The sequence below is a fragment of the Schistocerca americana genome, chromosome 7 (genome assembly GCF_021461395.2).
Source record: "Schistocerca americana isolate TAMUIC-IGC-003095 chromosome 7, iqSchAmer2.1, whole genome shotgun sequence".
NCBI lineage: Eukaryota > Metazoa > Arthropoda > Insecta > Orthoptera > Acrididae > Schistocerca > Schistocerca americana.
The window spans coordinates 322,383,541-322,402,786 of record NC_060125.1 but is presented as its reverse complement, the minus strand read 5'-3'; the positions used below and the strand labels follow the sequence as shown (position 1 = coordinate 322,402,786).

The 19,246-nt window shown below is 40.6% G+C and overlaps 1 protein-coding gene across 2 annotated transcripts in view; it reads left to right on the top strand.

Moving 5' to 3' along the window:
- LOC124622150 (D-threo-3-hydroxyaspartate dehydratase-like) overlaps positions 1-19,246 on the top strand; it is a 130,601-nt gene that overhangs the window by 107,904 nt on the left and 3,451 nt on the right. The window lies entirely within an intron of this gene.

Below are 19,246 nucleotides of genomic sequence, written 5' to 3'. Positions count from 1 at the left end.
ATCCAGCAAGAGGCATACCAAGACTGCTTCTGGAAGTGAAAATGGTATTGGGAGTGATGTATCAATTGTGGAGTAGAGTGTTTGGAAGGAGATCATGTACAATAAGTAAAAGGTAAGTGTAGAAAAAAAATTATGTACAAAGTTCTGGAATTGTTTGAACAGACCTCATATTCATCTCTTGGTTTCCCTCTGCAGTTTTTGCGCCCACACTTCCCTTCAATATCAAATTGACAATTCTTTGATGCCTCAGAATGAGTCCTGTCAACCAGTCCCTTCTTTCAGTCAAGCTGTACCATAACTTCCTTTTTTCCCCTTTTTTGGTTCAGTATTTCCTCATTAGTTATTTGATCTATACATCTAATTGTTGGCATTCCACATCTATTTATCTATGCCAGTCAGTGATCTTCTTCATACCACAAGGACTACAATCAGGGTCTGATGCAATGAAAACCTCCAGTTGTCTTACGAAATTAAAGAAAGATGCTATGCCACAGAGGTACCCAATCTCCCATCACGTCCCTGGTACCAAAATTGGAGATAAGACAGAAACTTTATAGTGACGATGGCATAACTTCGATTCAATTACAGGAGATCCTGGCAATATCTCTACGACCTCTGAATGACCCCATCTTCTTCATGTAAATGCAGCTGTGGGGAAGATGTTTGACATTTTCTTTGGCTGCCCCAGAAGGCATCAGGAAACTATAAAACTGATACAGGGCATGATCATTTCTGGCAATGCTTTATGAACAATAATTGAAACACTTTTCACAACAGAAGACAAAAAACTGTATACGCTCTTATATGATTTCATAACAGAGGTTCAAATAAGAATATAGGAAAATAGAATTTTTTTACATTATACACATAAATTTTAATTTGCTTAGATCATTGACTTAAGTTCAGTTTAAATGGAAATAACAGATAATTGTTGTTTTTTATGGTTCTGTGGCAGGCTGTATGGGTAATGCCAAAAAGCCATTAAAAAAAGGTGTAGCTCCAGACAAATATCTTCAAAGTAGACTTCCTAACACCTAAATTTGTAGCAGATGTTAAAGAGTCCTCTTTTTCAGAAGTTATTTCCTTGTATAGGCAATATTTATTTTATATCCTCTCTACTTCAGTTGCTTTAACTCATCTACTACGTTTAGCATCTCATTTCTTAATTTAATTCCTTAAGAATTACCTGAATTAGTTTACCTACAAATTGCCTGAGTTAAATTTATCTACATTCCATTACCTTTGTTTTACTTTTGCTGATGCTCATTTCATGACCTTGTTTAAAGGTACTACCCATCCTGTTCTACTGCTCTTTCAACTCTGTTTTTTCTGCCAGTTACAAAAATACAATGTCATTTGCAAACCTCAAAGTTTTTATTTCTCCTCTCTGACTTTAATTTCTTCTCCAAATTTTTCTTTGTTCTTGTTTACTGTTTGCTCAATTTATAGATTGATTAATGTTGGGGACAGGCTATGACCCTCTCTCACTCCATTCTCAATGACAGCTTTTCTTTCATCTGCTTCTACTCTCTAACTATAGTCTGGTTTCTGTACAAGTTGTGTATAACCTTTCGCTTCCTGAGTTTGTTCCAGCTACCTTCTGAATTTCAAAGAGAGTATTCCAGTCAGTATTTTCAAAAACTATCTTTAAGTCTAGAAATGTTATAAACATAGGTTTGCCTTTCTTCAACCTATCTTCTAAGATACATCGTAAGGTCAGTATTGCCTCATGTGTTCTTCCATTTCTCTGGAACCAAAACTGATCTTGCTGGAGGTTGGCTTCTACCAATATTTTCCATTCTCCTGCAAATAGTTCATGTCAGTATTTTGCAGCCATGACTTACCAAACTGATAGACTGGTAATATTAACACCTGTCAGCATATGATTTCTTTGGAATTGTAATTATTAGATTCTTTCTGAAGTCTGAAGTATTTTCGCTGTCTCATATATCTTGGCTCTCCCAAGCCCAAGAATTGCAATAATTGTGAGGGAATGTCATCTGCTCCTTTCAGCGCTCTGCTAAATTCTTCCCGCCATATAAAATCTCCCATATCATCGTCATCTACATCATATTCTCTTCCAGTAATGTTGTCTTAAAGTTCAGTTCCTTCGTAGAGCCGCTCTCTTCCACTCTACAAGGGCAGAGTATGTTGCTTTGAAGATAACAGTGAAAAACTGTGTTCTGATTACAGTAACATATTTTTCTGTCAGCACAGCCATAAAATTGTTTTATGAGGCCACTTGTATTACTAACACAACTGTCAATCCATAAAACCTGTGATTAACATTAGTAAAGTTGATATTGTGACCATAACATTGTACAAAAAACAGGGCATACAAGCTATGCATATAAATAATTTGGCCCCAATATGCATTTATGTGGCTTATATGCCATGCCTATTGTTAGGTGCTGTGGTTGCAGTGGCAATTTCAGTAATGTTTAAAGTGGTCATCAGAAGAACTACAAAATTATTTTTGAACGAAATTCATTTTATAATAAAGAGCGTGGGTGAAGTCTGCACTTGAGTGGAATGGTAGAGAGACAGCTTGAAGGTGGTTCATGGAAACCTCTGCCAGGCACTTGATTGTGAATAGCAGAGTAATCATGAAGATATAGATGTAGATGTAGCATGAATTTAATACTTGATGAAACCACTCCTGATGGGCGAAATGCTCAAAAATGGTTTGGTTAGTACAAATAAATATTATTTCATGCAGTTGTTAGTCGATGTTGTTTTTTTTATCACCATTGTTCTCACTGAATACATTTGGGATTTTGGGTAGTAGTTCCATAACAACATTCCAGTTATTATGAAATACTCCCACAATAATAAATTTTAATGCAAAATCTGTTGAATTCTTTTTAAAATTATCCAAACATTGATGACTAATTGGTTTTGACTTTTGCTGTTGGCCAGCATTCAACAAATGTGACAGTCAGCTTGCACACTGTATAATTTACCATATTCTTTCTTCTTGTGGATTTATTTATTTAATACAGGGTGTAAATAAAGTCTGGGAACATTTTCAATTATTTATTGCACAAGAACCAAACTTTGTACAGATATCGCACGTCATTTTGAAGAGAAACCCTGAAAGTTTTTTTTTTTTTTTTTTTTTCATGTATACCGCCACAGCGTAGTTTGGTAATTTGCCGATAGTCAGTGATAGTCGCAAACATGGTGAGTTCAGGAGCGGAGCGAGCTTTCCGTGTGCTGGTGTTCATGAAATGGCGTCCCCGATCACCAGATCTCACTCCGTGTGACTTTTTTCTGTGAGGACACATTAAAGATCTGGCGTACGTACTGCCTCTACCATGAGATGTAGCAGAGCTCCGGGAGAGAATATGGGAAGAAACTGCCACAGTTGATGATGCCATGCTGGAATGGGTATGGTAAGAATTCGATTACCGTATTCACATCTGCCCGGTCAGAGTTTCTCTTCAAAATGCAATATTATGACATATGTACAATGTTTAGTTATTGTGCAACAAATAATTGTCAATGTTCCCGGACTTTATGTACACCCTGTATATGCTATTCATCCCTGATTGTCCAATGACACATAGTGGATCCATCCTTGGTGTTTTAAAGTGTGGTAGAAATATTGGCTTTGGTCTCCACATCAATTAATCCTCCATGTTTCTTAACTGTTGGAAGTGGAGTAGCTTATAAGGTTTCACAAAATTTGGACAAATTTCCATTGTTAATAAAACATAGGAAAAGATAATTTTGTGAAGTCATGTACTCCCATTAATCCATTTGAATGGAATACACACAACTATTTTACTAAGCTGTACAGACAAAACTAGCCTACAAACCAACTCAACCTATTACTATACAGTTTGTAACAAAATAACAAAAACAAAATTTGAATTATATCAATCCATCTCTGAGAGAAAGGTTGAGAACTTTTCACCTTCCTGTGATGTGTGCTGAATGGTCACTCTTTGGTCATATTTCTTGTGCTGTTACTCCTACTCAGTAGTAAAATCTTGATAAAGCTATAACTAACATATTCAGGCAGTTCTAACTGAGATAGAATCTACATAGTATAACATTGTTTTAATTGTCAGCAGCATCTGAAACATCTGTAGTATTTTGTCACCAGAGAATAATGTGGAAAGATAGAAAATACATGCTGCACTGTAGTAAGAAATGTGGTAACCAAAAAGTCATGCTTTGTGTAGATTTATTTGATGTCAAATGATATTAATAAGCATTTTGATATTTTTAAGCTTCATTATTGTGGTTTCATGCACAGTGCTGGTGAATTGTATTAATAGGTGGTGTAAGTTTCGCAATTTACCCACCACATTGTGTATTTCTGTCAAATCCATTGTTGTTTTTTTTTTCCAGTGTATTTTTTTGATAATTTGGTGTTGTTTTTTTACTTAATTTGTTGTTTTGCCAAATTTACTGTTTTTGGCCATATTTGGTGTTATTCTTTTACCAGATTCATTGGTATTCATTTGCCAACTGTGGTGTTATTTTTTGCAAATTGTTTTGGCCATATTAGGTGTTTTTTTGCCAATTTTCTGCTTAATTTCGTGCTTTTTACCAAACAGAATGTGACATTTTGCTAAAACTGGTGATGTTTCCTTTTTGCCAAATTCAGTGCTATCTTCATCATCACATCAAAGTTCATAACACATACAATGAACTGTTATTTTGAGATTATACATGAACGTCAGCCTTGAGGAGAATAGAAGACAAAATGCAATTTTAACATTCAATAAGTACCAATTACAAATACTAGTAAACTGCTATCATGAGAATTATAACTTTTTTTAGTACAGCAAAATCGCAAATTTTGCAATAACTCATAAAATTGCTGATTCCATGCTATTTCACTAAAACCTGATAATTTTGCATTGTTTTTCACATTATCATTTTCGTGAAATTTTCCTGTCCCTAGTCATAGGATTCTGGGCTGTTGAAAATGGAATTGTCTGTATACGCAAAACTAGTGTACAGATCAGCTTGACACCTGACCTATTACTGTGCAGTGTGAGATGGATCTGCATTCACCAAAAGCAGCAAAATCTGTTGGGTCTGAAACTGTTGTCACTGGAAAGATATGACAACTGCCTGCGATCCCTGTCAGTCAGAATATTCTCCTGACCACTGTATTTTCTCCTGACCACTGTATTTATATTACATTACATCACTATAAGTGACACAAAATTCAGGAAACTTCATTCACAGTTGTGGTCATGGGCAGACCCAAGCACGATACCTCCTCTCTGCCATGTATTTCTGTTGAACCAACACACACACACACACACACACACCACCTCCCTCGATGACTTGTGCCAGTGGTGGGGGTCACATGATTGCTTGGTACCGCTTCTGCAACATCTCCTCCCCCCCCCCCCCCCCCCATTTTATTTCTTTTCTGTCTTAATTCGTCTCCTGTGCCAACATCTTCATCTCAAAGTAGCATTTGCAACCCACATCCTCAGTTATTTAAAGGCTAATCTCTATCTTCCTCTACAGTTCCCTCTAGTACCATGGAAGTCAGCCCCTCATGTCTTTTTTGATGGCCTATCATCCTGTCCCTTCTCCTTATCAGTGTTTTCCACATATTCCTTTCCTCTCCAATTCTGTACAGAACCTCCTCATCCCTTACCATATCAGTCTATCTAATTTTCAACATTCATCTGTAGCACCACATTTCAAATGCTTCGATTCTCTTCTGTTCCCTTTTCCCACAGTCCATGTCTCACTACCATACAGAACGCATTCCATAAGAAATGTGACCAATTTTTTTCTGATGCAATGGTACACCACAGCGTGTTGTAACCAGCTGGGCTAAGTGGATGGGGTGTGTTAGCTTCAAAATGCTCTTTGTCTCATTCAGCTACATGCTGCTGGAGAGTCAGGACATGTATTTCATTCAACCCCATTTTGAGTTTATGTAACACGGCACAATGGATCATACTGTAGAGCAATGGTACGCTATCAAATTTTGCATTAAACTTGGGAAGTCCGCCACCGAAACGTTTCCATTACTTCAGCATGTCTTTAGGAATGATTGCTTGTCCAAATCACAAGTTTTCCAATCGCACAAATCGTTCATGGAGGGCCAAGAGGAGATCACCAATGAACCTCGCAGTGGACGGCCATCAACTGCACGAGTCGTCAAAAATATGATGAGTGTGCACAATTCTTTGAACTCTGACAGACGGCTGAGCCTTCAATTGAGAGCACAAACTCTAAACATGTCAAAAACAACTGTTTTCCGCATTGTGACCGAAGATTTGAACATGAGAAAGGTGTGTGCCAAACTCGTCCCAAAAGGGTTGACCGACGAACACAAGCACATGCGAGTGCTTCAGTGCCGAGAAATGTTGGAAATGTGTGAAAATGATCCTCATTTTTTACACTCAGTGGATTTTTGAGTACTACCCTGAGACAAAAAGGCAGAGACAGAGTGGCACACCCCATCGTCGCCCCATCCCAAGAAGGCACGCATGAGCAAGTCCAGGATCAGAACCATGCTCATTGTCTTCTTTGACGTCAGAGGCATTGTCCACAAGAATTTGAACCTACCGGGACTGCAGTAAACTCAGCTTTCTACTTGGAAGTGCTCAAAAGACTGAAAAGGAGCATCTCGCACTGCTGAAGCGATATCAAGGACACGTGGGAAGTTCACCACGACAACGTGCCGAGTCACAGCACCTTCATTGTCAATGACTTCCTGGCTGGTACCAAGACCCCATTGGTTCCCCAGCCTCCCTACAGTCCTGACCTGGCTCCTCAGTTAAAAGGAGTCATGAAAGGAAAACATTGGGACACGATTGAAAGCATCAAGGTGCTTGTTACATCGGCTCTAAAGGACATTCTGGGAAAGGCATTCCAGGATGCCTTCCAGGCATGGAAACACCGCCTCAGAAGTGTATTGATGCAAGAGGGTGCTATTTTGAAAATTTTTGATTATTTGTACGAATATATTCAATAAACAATTTTTTATGAATTTGGTCATATTACTTATGGAACGCACCTTGTACAATGCTGTACTCTAGATGTATGTTCGTACATATTTCTTCCTCAAATTAAGGCCTATGTTTGATACTAGAAGACTTTTCTTGGCCAGGAATGCCCTTTTTGCCATTGCTAGTCTGCTTTTGATGTCCTCCTTGCTCCATGCGTCATTGGTTATTTTACTGCCCAGGTAGCAGAATTCCTTAACTTCACCTACTTCGTAACCATCAATTCTGATGTTAAGTTTCTTGCTGTTCTCAGTTCTGTTGCATCTCATTACTTTCGTCTTTCTTCGATTTACTCTCAGTTCATATTCTGTACTCATTAGATTGTTCATTCTGTTCAGCAGATTCTTCTTCATTTTCACTCAGGATAGCAATGTAATCGGCAAATCATATCATTAATATCATTTCACTTTGAATTTTAATTCCACTCCAGAACCTTTCTTTCATTTCTGTCACTGCTTCTTCGATGTTCAGATTGAACAGTATGGGCGAAAGACTGCATCCCTGCCTTACATCCTTTTTAATCTGAGCACTTCTTTCTTGGTCGTCCATTCTTATTCCCTCTTGATTCTTGTACATATTGTATATTACCCGTCTCTCCCTATAGCTTTACCCCTATTTCTCTCACAATTTCGAACATATTGCACAATTTTACATTGTCGAAGGCTTTTTCCAGGTCGACAAATCCTATGAATGTGTCTTGATATTTCTTTAGTCTTGCTTCTATTATCAACCACAATGTCAGAATTGGCTCTCTCGTTCCTTTCCCTTTTCTAAACCCAAACTGATCGTCATCTAGCACATCCTCAATTTTCTTTTCCATTCTTCTGTATATTATTCTTGTCAGCAACTTGGATGCATGAGCTGTTAAACTGATTGTGGAATAATTCTCGCACTTTTCAGCTCTTGCAGTCTTTGGAATTGTGTGGATGATATTTATTGGAAAGTCAGATGGTATGTCGCCAGACATTCTACACACCAACATGAATAACATCTACAGCATTGCAAAGTGATCACTGTGCTCTTTTAAAGGAGTGACTAATGTTTTGTTGGCTGACCGTATAATCAGCCATAATAAATTGTATTTGATCATTTCATTATTACAATTGCCATTGCCTTGCATGGATAGTTAGGTCAGGATTAGAACAAAGACAGAACTTACCTTTTTTCTCTGTGGCACCTGCTGCAGCTTATGTAGGTGGCATATTTTGAAGAAAAAAAATTTAAAAAATGTAACTATGAGGATCTTTAAAAAGTCTTTTACGCTCTTTGCAGTTGTCCCTATAATGTACTTTTCCCCCCAATCAGATTCTGAGTAAATCATAAAAAAAGAATTCCACATACTTTCAGTATATATTAAAAAGTAATTATAGTCATTTCTATCAGTCAAGTTGGTACTTTGAAATTATTTTAATCGCTTGGAATTTTTTTCCTGCAATGAAATATAACAACAGTTTTGTGGCAAATGTATCTGTTACTGAAATTCATGCTGTTCCATATTGAATGAATATTTCATCACTTGATAATGGAATGTATTTTTTTACAGTGAACTTTCTTAGACAACACAAAGAAATGGGTTAAATTTTGATAACTGCTCTTTTTCATAGCAAATCTGGCACCTTAAAGTGAAAATATCAGTTGGTTATATCTTATCACAATCTGTCCAACGGTTTAAAAGATGGAAATAAGTTGAGCACACTGTTTAAATAAATACTCATAACAATTAAGAAAGAATGGAAACAAATTTACTTCATAAAAAACTCCCTTACCTAGCATACTAACTCCCAAATAAAACATTCATACAGTATGAGTTGACAGCTATATTAACAGTAAGATATGGATTTTATTTTTCTTCCATTTTTTTTTTAAATTTGTAAAACTTGTAATGTCTTTACTACAATGACACATTTAATTTGTTGCATGCAGTATTTATCCTTAATATTGCTGATTTAAATAATACTTTTTCAGTAATGCTTCATTTTTACTAAACCTGCTTACACAATTAAACCATTTGCCAAATCTGTATAGAAGAGGGAGGGGGGAAATTGCACAAAGATAGTTTTACAGAGGTGTGGGAAGCAGCTTGAAACTTCTGCCAGGGGCCACAGGCTCACCCAAGTATGGTTCTGACTGGGCCTTTGTTAAAACATTCGTCAATTTCATTCCATTCCTCAAAAATGTGAAGTAGGCATATTTTTTCATTTTCTCTTGAGCCATAATCTCTCACATAAGTAATCTGTTGTGAGCTAACAATTTGATTTCTACATGATTAGCTGGAAAGGTTTTGTCATTATTTCTATCAGTTCAGGTAATTGTAAGGGGAAGTTTGTGTCACTGTGTGTCAGTGAACACTACAAATTATTACAAAAAGTGTCTTTAATTTAATTACTAAGGTCACTGTGCTAACCATTCTGTTCTCAATATTTTCTGCAATCTCTTGATTCAGTCAATCCCATTTTTCATTTTCACCAGTGCTATTTCATTGTAGACAGTAATTACATCATTTCAACTCCCCTTAACCATGTGTTAAATTAAAAGGAAAACTTTGGTTCCTGCCACTTTTATCCAAGAGTAAACCATAGCATACTTCAGTCCTTAACATTACAGTTTCAGAACTTATAAAAGATTTTCCTGTATATACCTAAAATGTGATGACAAACAGATAGAAGAGACTGTCAGTGTTAAATTTCTAGTATTACAGCTTGATAACACATTCAGTTGGGATGAGCATACCACAAAAATGTTTCAGTGCCTGTTTAAGGGCCTATTTGTTTGGAATATAGATGTTGTCCCCAAACTGCAAAAAGGTGGGAATTTAAGAAGATGGGACTGGATACACTGACTAAACCAGAGGTTGTAGAGAGTTTCAGGGAGAGCATAAGGGAACAATTGACAGGAATGGGGGAAAGAAATACAGTAGAAGAAGAATGGGTAGCTTTGAGGGATGAAATAGTGAAGGCAACAGAGAATCAAGTAGGTAAAAAGACGAGGGCTAGTAGAAATCCTTTGGTAACAGAAGAAATATTGAATTTAATTGACGAAAGGAGAAAATATAAAAATGCAGTAATGAAGCAGGCAAAAAGGAATACAAACGTCTCAAAAATGAGATCGACAGGAAGTGCAAAATGGCTAAGCAGGGATGGCTAGAGGACAAATGTAAGGATGTAGAGACTTATCTCACTAGGGGTAAGATAGATACTGCCTACAGGAAAATTAAAGAGACCTTTGGAGAAAAGAGAGCCACTTGTATGAATATCAAGAGCTCAGATGGAAACCCAGTTCTAAGCAAAGAAGGAAAAGCAGAAAGGTGGAAGGAGTATATAGAGGGTCTATACAAGGGCGATGTACTTGAGGACAATATTATAGAAATGGAAGAGAATGTAGATGAAGATGAAATGAGAGATACGATACTGCGTGAAGAGTTTGACAGAGCACTGAAAGACCTGAGCCGAAACAAGGCCCAGGGAGCAGACAACATTCCATTAGAACTACTGACAGCCTTGGGAGAGCCAGTCCTGACAAAACTCTACCATCTGGTGAGCAAGATGTATGAGACAGGTGAAATACCCTTAGACTTCAAGAAGAATATAATAATTCCAATCCCAAAGAAAGCAAGCGTTGACAGATGTGAAAATTCGAACAATTAGTTTAATAAGCCATGACTGCTAAATACTAACACGAATTCCTTACAGACGAATGGAAAAACTGGTAGAAGCCAACCTTGGGGAAGATCTGTTGGGATTCCATAGAAATGTTGGTACACGTGAGGCAATACTGACCCTACGACTTATCTTAGAAGCTAGATTAAGGAAAGGCAAACCTGCGTTTCTAGCATTTGTAGACTTAGAGAAAGCTTTTGACAATATTGACTGGAATACTCTGTTTCCAATTATGAAGGTGGCAGGGGTAAAATACAGGAAGAGAGAGGCTATTTACAATTTGTACAAAAATCAGATGACAGTTATAAGAGTCGAGGGACATGTAAGGGAAGCAGATGTTGGGAAGGGAGTGAGACAGGGTCGTAGCCTGTCCCCGATGTTATTCAATCTGTATATTGAGCAAGCAGTAAAGGAAACATAAGAAAAATTCAGAGTAGAGAAGAAATAAAAACTTTGAGATTCGCCGATGACATTGTAATTGTGTCAGAGACAGCAAAAGACCTGTAATAGCAGTTGAACGGAATGGATAGTGTCTTGAAAGGAGGATATAAGATGAACATCAACAAAAGCAAAATGAGGATAATGGAATGTAGTCGAATTAAGTCGGGTGATGCTGAGGGTATTAGATTATGAAATGAGACACTTAAAGTAGTAAAGGAGTATATAAAATGTAGACTGGCAATGGCAAGGAAAGCATTTCTGAAGAAGAGAAATTTTTTAACATTGAGTATAGATTTAAGTGTCAAGAAGTCGTTTCTGAAAGTATTTGTATGGAGTATAGCCATGTATGGAAGTGAAACATGGATGATAAATAGTTTAGACAAGAAGAGAATAGAAGCTTTCGAAATGTGGTGCTACAGAAGAATGCTGAAGATTAGATGGGTAGATCACATAACTAATGAGGAGGTATTGAATAGAATTGGGGAGAAGAGAAATTGGTGGCACAACTTGACTAAAAGAAGGGATCGGTTGGTAGGACATGTTCTGAGGGAGATTTAGAAGGATGTAGGTTGCAGTAGGTACTGGGAGATGAAGCAGCTTGCACAGGATAGGGTAGCATGGAGAGCTGCATCAAACCAGTCTCAGGACTGAAGATCACAACAAAAACAATAGATGTTATCAGGCATACATGATATAAAAATGAAAAAGGTGGCATACTTCCCTTAATTTCATTTCATAATGTCACATGGGACTATTTTTTTGGGCTAACTCATCTAGAGAAGCTACTGTTTTCAGACTCCAAAAGCTTATAATTGAATTATTTGTGGTGTGATCTCAAGATTGCCATGCAGAGGTCTTTTAAAGGAACTATAAATACCAATTACTGCTTCCCAGTATATTTATTCCTTAATGAAATTTGTCACAAATAGTGCATACCCTTTTCAGGCAACAGCTCAGTTTATGGAATCAGTATTAGAATAAGAATGATATTCACAAAGATTTACAGTTCGTTACTTTGATCCGTAAAGGTGTCCATTTTTTCAGGAGACACATTTTCAATTACTTGCCAGCAGCCATAAAAAGTTAATTTTAAGGGGAGATTTCTACTCTATTGACAAATTTCTTAATAGAACCAGTATGTATATAATATTATATTAATATATCAGCATATCCTCTCTTCTCGTTATCCGCCAGGCCTCAATCTCCGCTAATTTCTAATTTCAATTTGCTGCCACTCATACCTCACCTGTCTTCCAACAACATCTTTGCCTATGTACTTCCGCCTCGACTGACATCTCTGCCCAAACTCTTTGCCTTTACAAATGTCTGCTTGTGTCTGTGTATGTGCGGATGGATATATGTGTGTGTGTGTGTGTGTGTGTGTGTGTGTGTGTGTGTGCGTGCGCGCGTATACCTGTCCTTTTTTCCCCCCCAAGGTAAGTCTTTCCGCTCCCGGGTTTGGAATGACTCCTTACCCTCTCCCTTAAAACCCACATCCTTTTGTCTTTCCCTCTCCTTCCCTCCTTCCTGACGAAGCAACCGTTGGTTGCGAAAGGTTGAATTTTGTGTGTATGTTTGTGTGTCTATCGACCTGCCAGCACTTTCGTTTGGTAAGTCACATCATCTTTGTTTTTAGATATATTTTTCCCACGTGGAATGTTTCCCTCTATTATATTCATATCAGTAATTTGAACCCAACAATTACGTTTGTTATTGTCACTGTTGCATTTCGAAATCTTTCCTGTCATCTTATTTTCTCTTTCTGTTTTTGCAAGTAGTTTCACTTTGTATTCACCTTCTCCTCATTACCGAATCTACCATACAATTTTATCCCGCCTATATATACTCAATAATATGTAACCCACTTCCAAACCATAACCAAAAAATTTTTTTTTTCCGCTTTCAACACTACCGCTGCTATAAAATCCACCGTTTCCAGTTCACAAACAGTTCCTTTCAGCTATTAAACAGCCATTTCGGCTAGTTCTAATAACTTTCGCCTTTTTTTCCATTTCCGTTTTTCCCACATCACTGACCTTTTTTAGCCGCTTCCCACAGGTTTTAACGTCATTATTTCTTCGTCAGACAATTGTTAACCTCATTTTCACAATCTGCCACCACAAAACCACTCCTTTTAATACATTTGCACGCAGTTTTTTCGAAATTTTCCCGAATTGCTCCATCCTTTAATGTGTTCTGGCGGCAACACAACCACCTAACCTTTGTGCACATCATTGTCTACCAACCCAAGTTCATCACAGGATCAACAAGCCCAGCTATAACCAACACTTTTTCGCCTTTTTTCACATCAGATCTCCAGTTGCTTTCCAGTTCACCTTTATCTCTCCCCATATATTTATATTTTTATTTTCATTTTCATTTCAGCCTCATGTTACACTTTCCACCTTCTAATACCATGTCACCCTCACACCATCCCCACAGCTAACCCATTAAGTTTTATTTACATTCCCTCCGCAAACATGCCTTCGCCCTAGCCAGATTACACTCCCATATTTTATTTTCTCAAGCTTGTCTGACATTTGGCATTACCCCCAAAGACCTCACACTTAAAGTTCCCACCTCTGGCTGTAACCCTTCTTTCCATCAGTCCCTATACCAGTTCCAAACTGAACAATCCATTGCCCTCACCCACCTAATCCTTCACCTACACATCAACTCAGCCAATGAACACACCCGTCAACTCCTCTCCCACATTCACACCGGCTGTTCAGAGCATCCTCCTACAGGCCAACTGCAAATTAGAACAGCATGCCACCCTCTACCTCAAAAAACTCTCCAATCTCCTGGTTTCCCACCTCCGGAAGGGCAACTCACTCACCCTTCACAACCTATCCAGCAAACCTCAACCTCCTCTCATTGCACACAGACTCAGTCTCTCCCATCTACTCAATCTCCCACTTCCAGCTCCACTCGCCCCAAAACCTCAAAATTCCAATCAACACAATCTGGAACCACAACACCCTAATTGAGTAGTTAACCTTTCCTCCAAACCTCTCTCTCAATCCGAAACCTCTGTCCTATCCAAAGGCCTCACCTTCAGCCCCACTCCCAGATTCAACCAAACAGCCCTTGTCAAAGATTTACTGTCCTACACCCGTACTCTCTGCTGGAAATATCACTTTGCCATGAAGACAAATGATCCTAATCCTACTCCTAATGATCCAACTCCCCAAGACACTATCCAAATTGAACCCTGCCTGGAACAGTTCCGTTCTCCGTCACAGCTGGACCCACCTCCTCTTCCTCAAAATCACCCTCTCCAAACTTTCCAGGAATTTCTGACTTCCAGCCTTGCCTCTCAATCCTTCTTAAAAAACCTTAATCCTACTCCCAACATCACCACTGCTGAAGCCCAGGCTATCCGTGATCTGAAGGCTGACCGATCCATCGTCATTCTTCCGGCGGACAAGGGTTCCACGACCGTGGTACTTGATCGTCGGGAGTATGTGGCTGAGGGACTGAGTCAGCTTTCAGACAACACTACTTACAAAGTTTGCCAAGGTAATCCCATTCCTGATGTCCAGGCGGAGCTTCAAGGAATCCTCAAAACCTTAGGCCCCCTACAAAACCTTTCACCTGACTCCATCAACCTCCTGACCCCACAAACACCCCGCACCCCTACCTTCTACCTTCTTCCTAAAATTCACAAACCCAATCATCCCGGCCGTCCCATTGTAGCTGGTTACCAAGCCCCCACAGAACGTATCTCTGCCTATGTAGATCAACACCTTCAACCCATTACATGCAGTCTCCCATCCTTCATCAAAGACACCAACCACTTTCTCGAACGCCTGGAATCCTTACCCAGTCTGTTACCCCCGGAAACCATCCTTGTAACCATTAATGCCACTTCCTTATACACAAATATTCCGCACGTCTAGGGCCTCGCTGCGATGGAGCACTTCCTTTCACGCCGATCACCTGCCACCCTACCTAAAACCTCTTTCCTCATTACCTTAGCCAGCTTCATCCTGACCCACAACTTCTTCACTTTCGAAGGCCAGACATACCAACAATTAAAGGGAACAGCCATGGGTACCAGGATGGCCCCCCCGTATGCCAACCTATTCATGGGTCGCTTAGAGGAAGCCTTCTTGGTTACCCAGGCCTGCCAACCCAAAGTTTGGTACACATTTATTGATGACATTTTCATGATCTGGACTCACAGTGAAGAACAACTCCAGAATTTCCTCTCCTGCCTCAACTCCTTTGGTTCCATCAGATTCACCTGGTCCTACTCCAAATCCCATGCCACTTTCCTTGACGTTGACCTCCACCTGTCCAATGGCCAGCTTCACACGTCCGTCCACATCAAACCCACCAACAAGCAACAGTACCTCCATTATGACAGCTGCCACCCATTCCACATCAAACGGTCCCTTCCCTACAGCCTGGGTCTTCGTGGCAAACGAATCTGCTCCAGTCCGGAATCCCTGAACCATTACACCAACAACCTGAAAACAGCTTTCGCATCCCAGAACTACCCTCCCGACCTGGTACAGAAGCAAATAACCAGAGCCACTTCCTCATCTCCTCAAACGCAGAACCTCCCACAGAAGAACCCCGAAAGTGCCCCACTTGTGACAGGATACTTTCTGGGACTGGATCAGACTACTCTGAATGTGGCTCTCCAGCAGGGATACGACTTCCTCAAATCCTGCCCTGAGATGAGATCCATCCTTCATGAAATCCTCCCCACTCCACCAAGAGTGTCTTTCTGTCGTCCACCTGTTCGTAACCTCTTAGTTCATCCCTATGAAATCCCCAAACCACCTTCCCTACCCTCTGGCTCCTACCCTTGTAACCGCCCCCAGTGTAAAACATGTCCCATGCACCCTCCCACCACCAACTACTCCAGTCCTGTAACCCGGAAGGTGTACACGATCAAAGGCAGAGCCACGTGTGAAAGCACCCACGTGATTTACCAATTGACCTGCCTACACTGTGAAGCTTTCTATGTGGGAATGACCAGCAACAAGCTGTCCATTCGCATGAATGGACACAGGCCGACAGTGTTTGTTGATAATGAGGATCACCCTGTGGCTAAACATGCCTTGGTGCACGGCCAGCACATCTTGGCACAGTGTTACACCGTCCGGGTTATCTGGATACTTCCCACTAACACCAACCTGTCAGAACTCCGGAGATGGGAACTTGCCCTTCAGCATATCCTCTCTTCTCGTTATCCACCAGGCCTCAATCTCCGCTAATTTCTAATTTCAATTTGCTGCCGCTCATACCTCACCTGTCTTCCAACAACATCTTTGCCTCTGTACTTCCGCCTCGACTGACATCTCTGCCCAAACTCTTTGCCTTTACAAATGTCTGCTTGTGTCTGTGTATGTGCGTGTGTGTGTGTGTGTGTGTGTGTGTGTGTGTGTGTGTGTGTGCGCGCGTGAGTGTATACCTGTCTTTTTTTCCCCCTAAGGTAAGTCTTTCTGCTCCCGGGATTGGAATGACTCCTTACCCTCTCCCTTAAAACCCACATCCTTTCGTCTTTCCCTCTCCTTCCCTCCTTCCTGACGAAGCAACCGTTGGTTGCGAAAGGTTGAATTTTGTGTGTATGTTTGTGTTTGTTTGTGTGTCTATCGACCTGCCAGCACTTTCGTTTGGTAAGTCACATCATCTTTGTTTTTAGATATATTATATTAATAATATCAAATAATGTGTGTTTGTGTGTTATGTAAAAACTGAATCCTGTAATCTTCAGTGCAGTGTGATCAGCGTAAATTAGTGTTGTGAACTGATTTCCTCTTTGATCATGTGTGACTACAGCAACCTAAGAAATATCATATGCACCTCAGTGTTCTGCACATTACATGTTGTGACAATTTTGTTGTTATCTCCTATATGAAAATGTGTTTTAGGATGTTTTAATGTATTTAACATCCACGAGGACCATTTCAATAGAGGGAAACATTCCCGCGGGAAACAAAGATGATGTGACTTACCAAACGAAAGCGCTGTCACGTTGATAGACACACAAACAAACACAAACATACACACAAAATTCAAGCTTTTGCAACAAACTGTTGCCTCATCAGGAAAGAGGGAAGGAGAGGGGAAGACGAAAGGAAGTGGGTTTTAAGGGAGAGGGTAAGGAGTCATTCCAATCCCGGGAGCGGAAAGACTTACCTTAGGGGGAAAAAAGGACAGGTATACTCTCGCACACACGCACATATCCATCCACACATACACACACAAGCAGACATATTTAAAGACAAAGAGTTTGGGCAGAGATGTCAGTCGAGGCAGAAGTGTAGAGGCAAAGAAGTTGTTGAAAGACAGGTGAGGTATGAGTGGCGGCAACTTGAAATTAGCGGAGATTGAGGCCTGGCGGATGACGAGAAGAGAGGATATACTGAAGGGCAAGTTCCCATCTCCGGAGTTCGGATAGGTTGGTGTTGGTGGGAAGTATCCAGATAACCCGGACGGTGTAACACTGTGCCAAGATGTGCTAACTGTGCACCAAGGCATGTTTAGCCACAGGGTGATCCTCATTACCAACAAACACTGTCTGCCCGTGTCCATTCATGCGAATGTACAGTTTGTTGCTGGTCATTCCCACATAGAATGCATCACAGTGTAGGCAGGTCAGTTGGTAAATCACGTGGGTGCTTTCACACGTGGCTCTGCCTTTGATCGTGTACACCTTCCGGGTTACAGGACTGGAGTAGGTGGTGGTGAGAGGGTGCATGGGACAGGTTTTGCATCGTGGGCGGTTACAAGGATAGGAGCCAGAGGGTAGGGAAGGTGGTTTGGGGATTTCATAGGGATGAACTAACAGGTTACGAAGGTTAGGTGGATGGCGGAAAGACACTCTTGGCGGAGTGGGGAGGATTTCATGAAGGATGGATCTCATTTCAGGGCAGGATTTGAGGAAGTCGTATCCCTGCTGGAGAGCCACATTCAGAGTCTGGTCCAGTCCCGGAAAGTATCCTGTCACAAGTGGGGCACTTTTGTGGTTCTTCTGTGGGGGATTCTGGGTTTGAGGGGACGAGGAAGTGGCTCTGGTTATTTGCTTCTGTACCAGGTCGGGAGGGTAGTTCTGGGATGCGAAAGCTGTTTTCAGGTTGTTGGTGTAATGATTCAGGGATTCCGGACTGGAGCAGATTCGTTTGCCACGAAGACCTAGGCTGTAGGGAAGGGACCGTTTGATGTGGAATGGGTGGCAGCTGTCATAATGGAGGTACTGTTGCTTGTTGGTGGGTTTGATGTGGACGGACGTGTGAAGTTGGCCATTGGACAGGTGGAGGTCAACGTCAAGGAAAGTGGCATGGGATATGGAGTAGGACCAGGTGAATCTGATGGAACCAAAGGAGTTGCGGTTGGAGAGGAAATTCTGGAGTTCTTCTTCACTGTGAGTCCAGATCATGAAGATGTCATCAATAAATGTGTACCAAACTTTGGGTTGGCAGACTTGGGTAACCAAGAAGGCTTCCTCTAAGCGACCCATGAATAGGTTGGCGTACGAGGGGGCCATCCTGGTACCCATGGCTGTTCCCTTTAATTGTTGGTATGTCTGGCCTTCAAAAGTGAAGAAGTTGTGGGTCAGGATGAAGCTGGCTAAGCTAATGAGGAAAGAGGTTTTAGGTAGGGTGGCAGGTGATCGGCGTGAAAGGAAATGCTCCATCGCAGCGAGGCCCTGGACGTGCGGAATATTTGTGTATAAGGACGTGGCATCAATGGTTACAAGGATGGTTTCCGGGGGTAACAGATTGGGTATATATGTCTGCTTGTGTCTGTATATGTGTGGATGGATATGTGTGTGTGTGTGTGTGCGCGAGTGTATACCCGTCCTTTTTTCCCCCTAAGGTAAGTCTTTCCGCTCCCGGGATTGGAATGACTCCTTACCCTCTCCCTTAAAACCCACATCCTTTCGTCTTTCCCTCTCCTTCCCTCTTTCCTGATGAGGCAACAGTTTGTTGCGAAAGCTTGAATTTTGTGTGTATGTTTGTGTTTGTTTGTGTGTCTGTCGACCTGCCAGCACTTTCATTTGGTAAGTCACATCATCTTTGTTTTTAGATATATATTTCCTACGTGGAATGTTTCCCTCTATTATAACCATATACACTCCTGGAAATGGAAAAAAGAACACATTGACACCGGTGTGTCAGACCCGCCATACTTGCT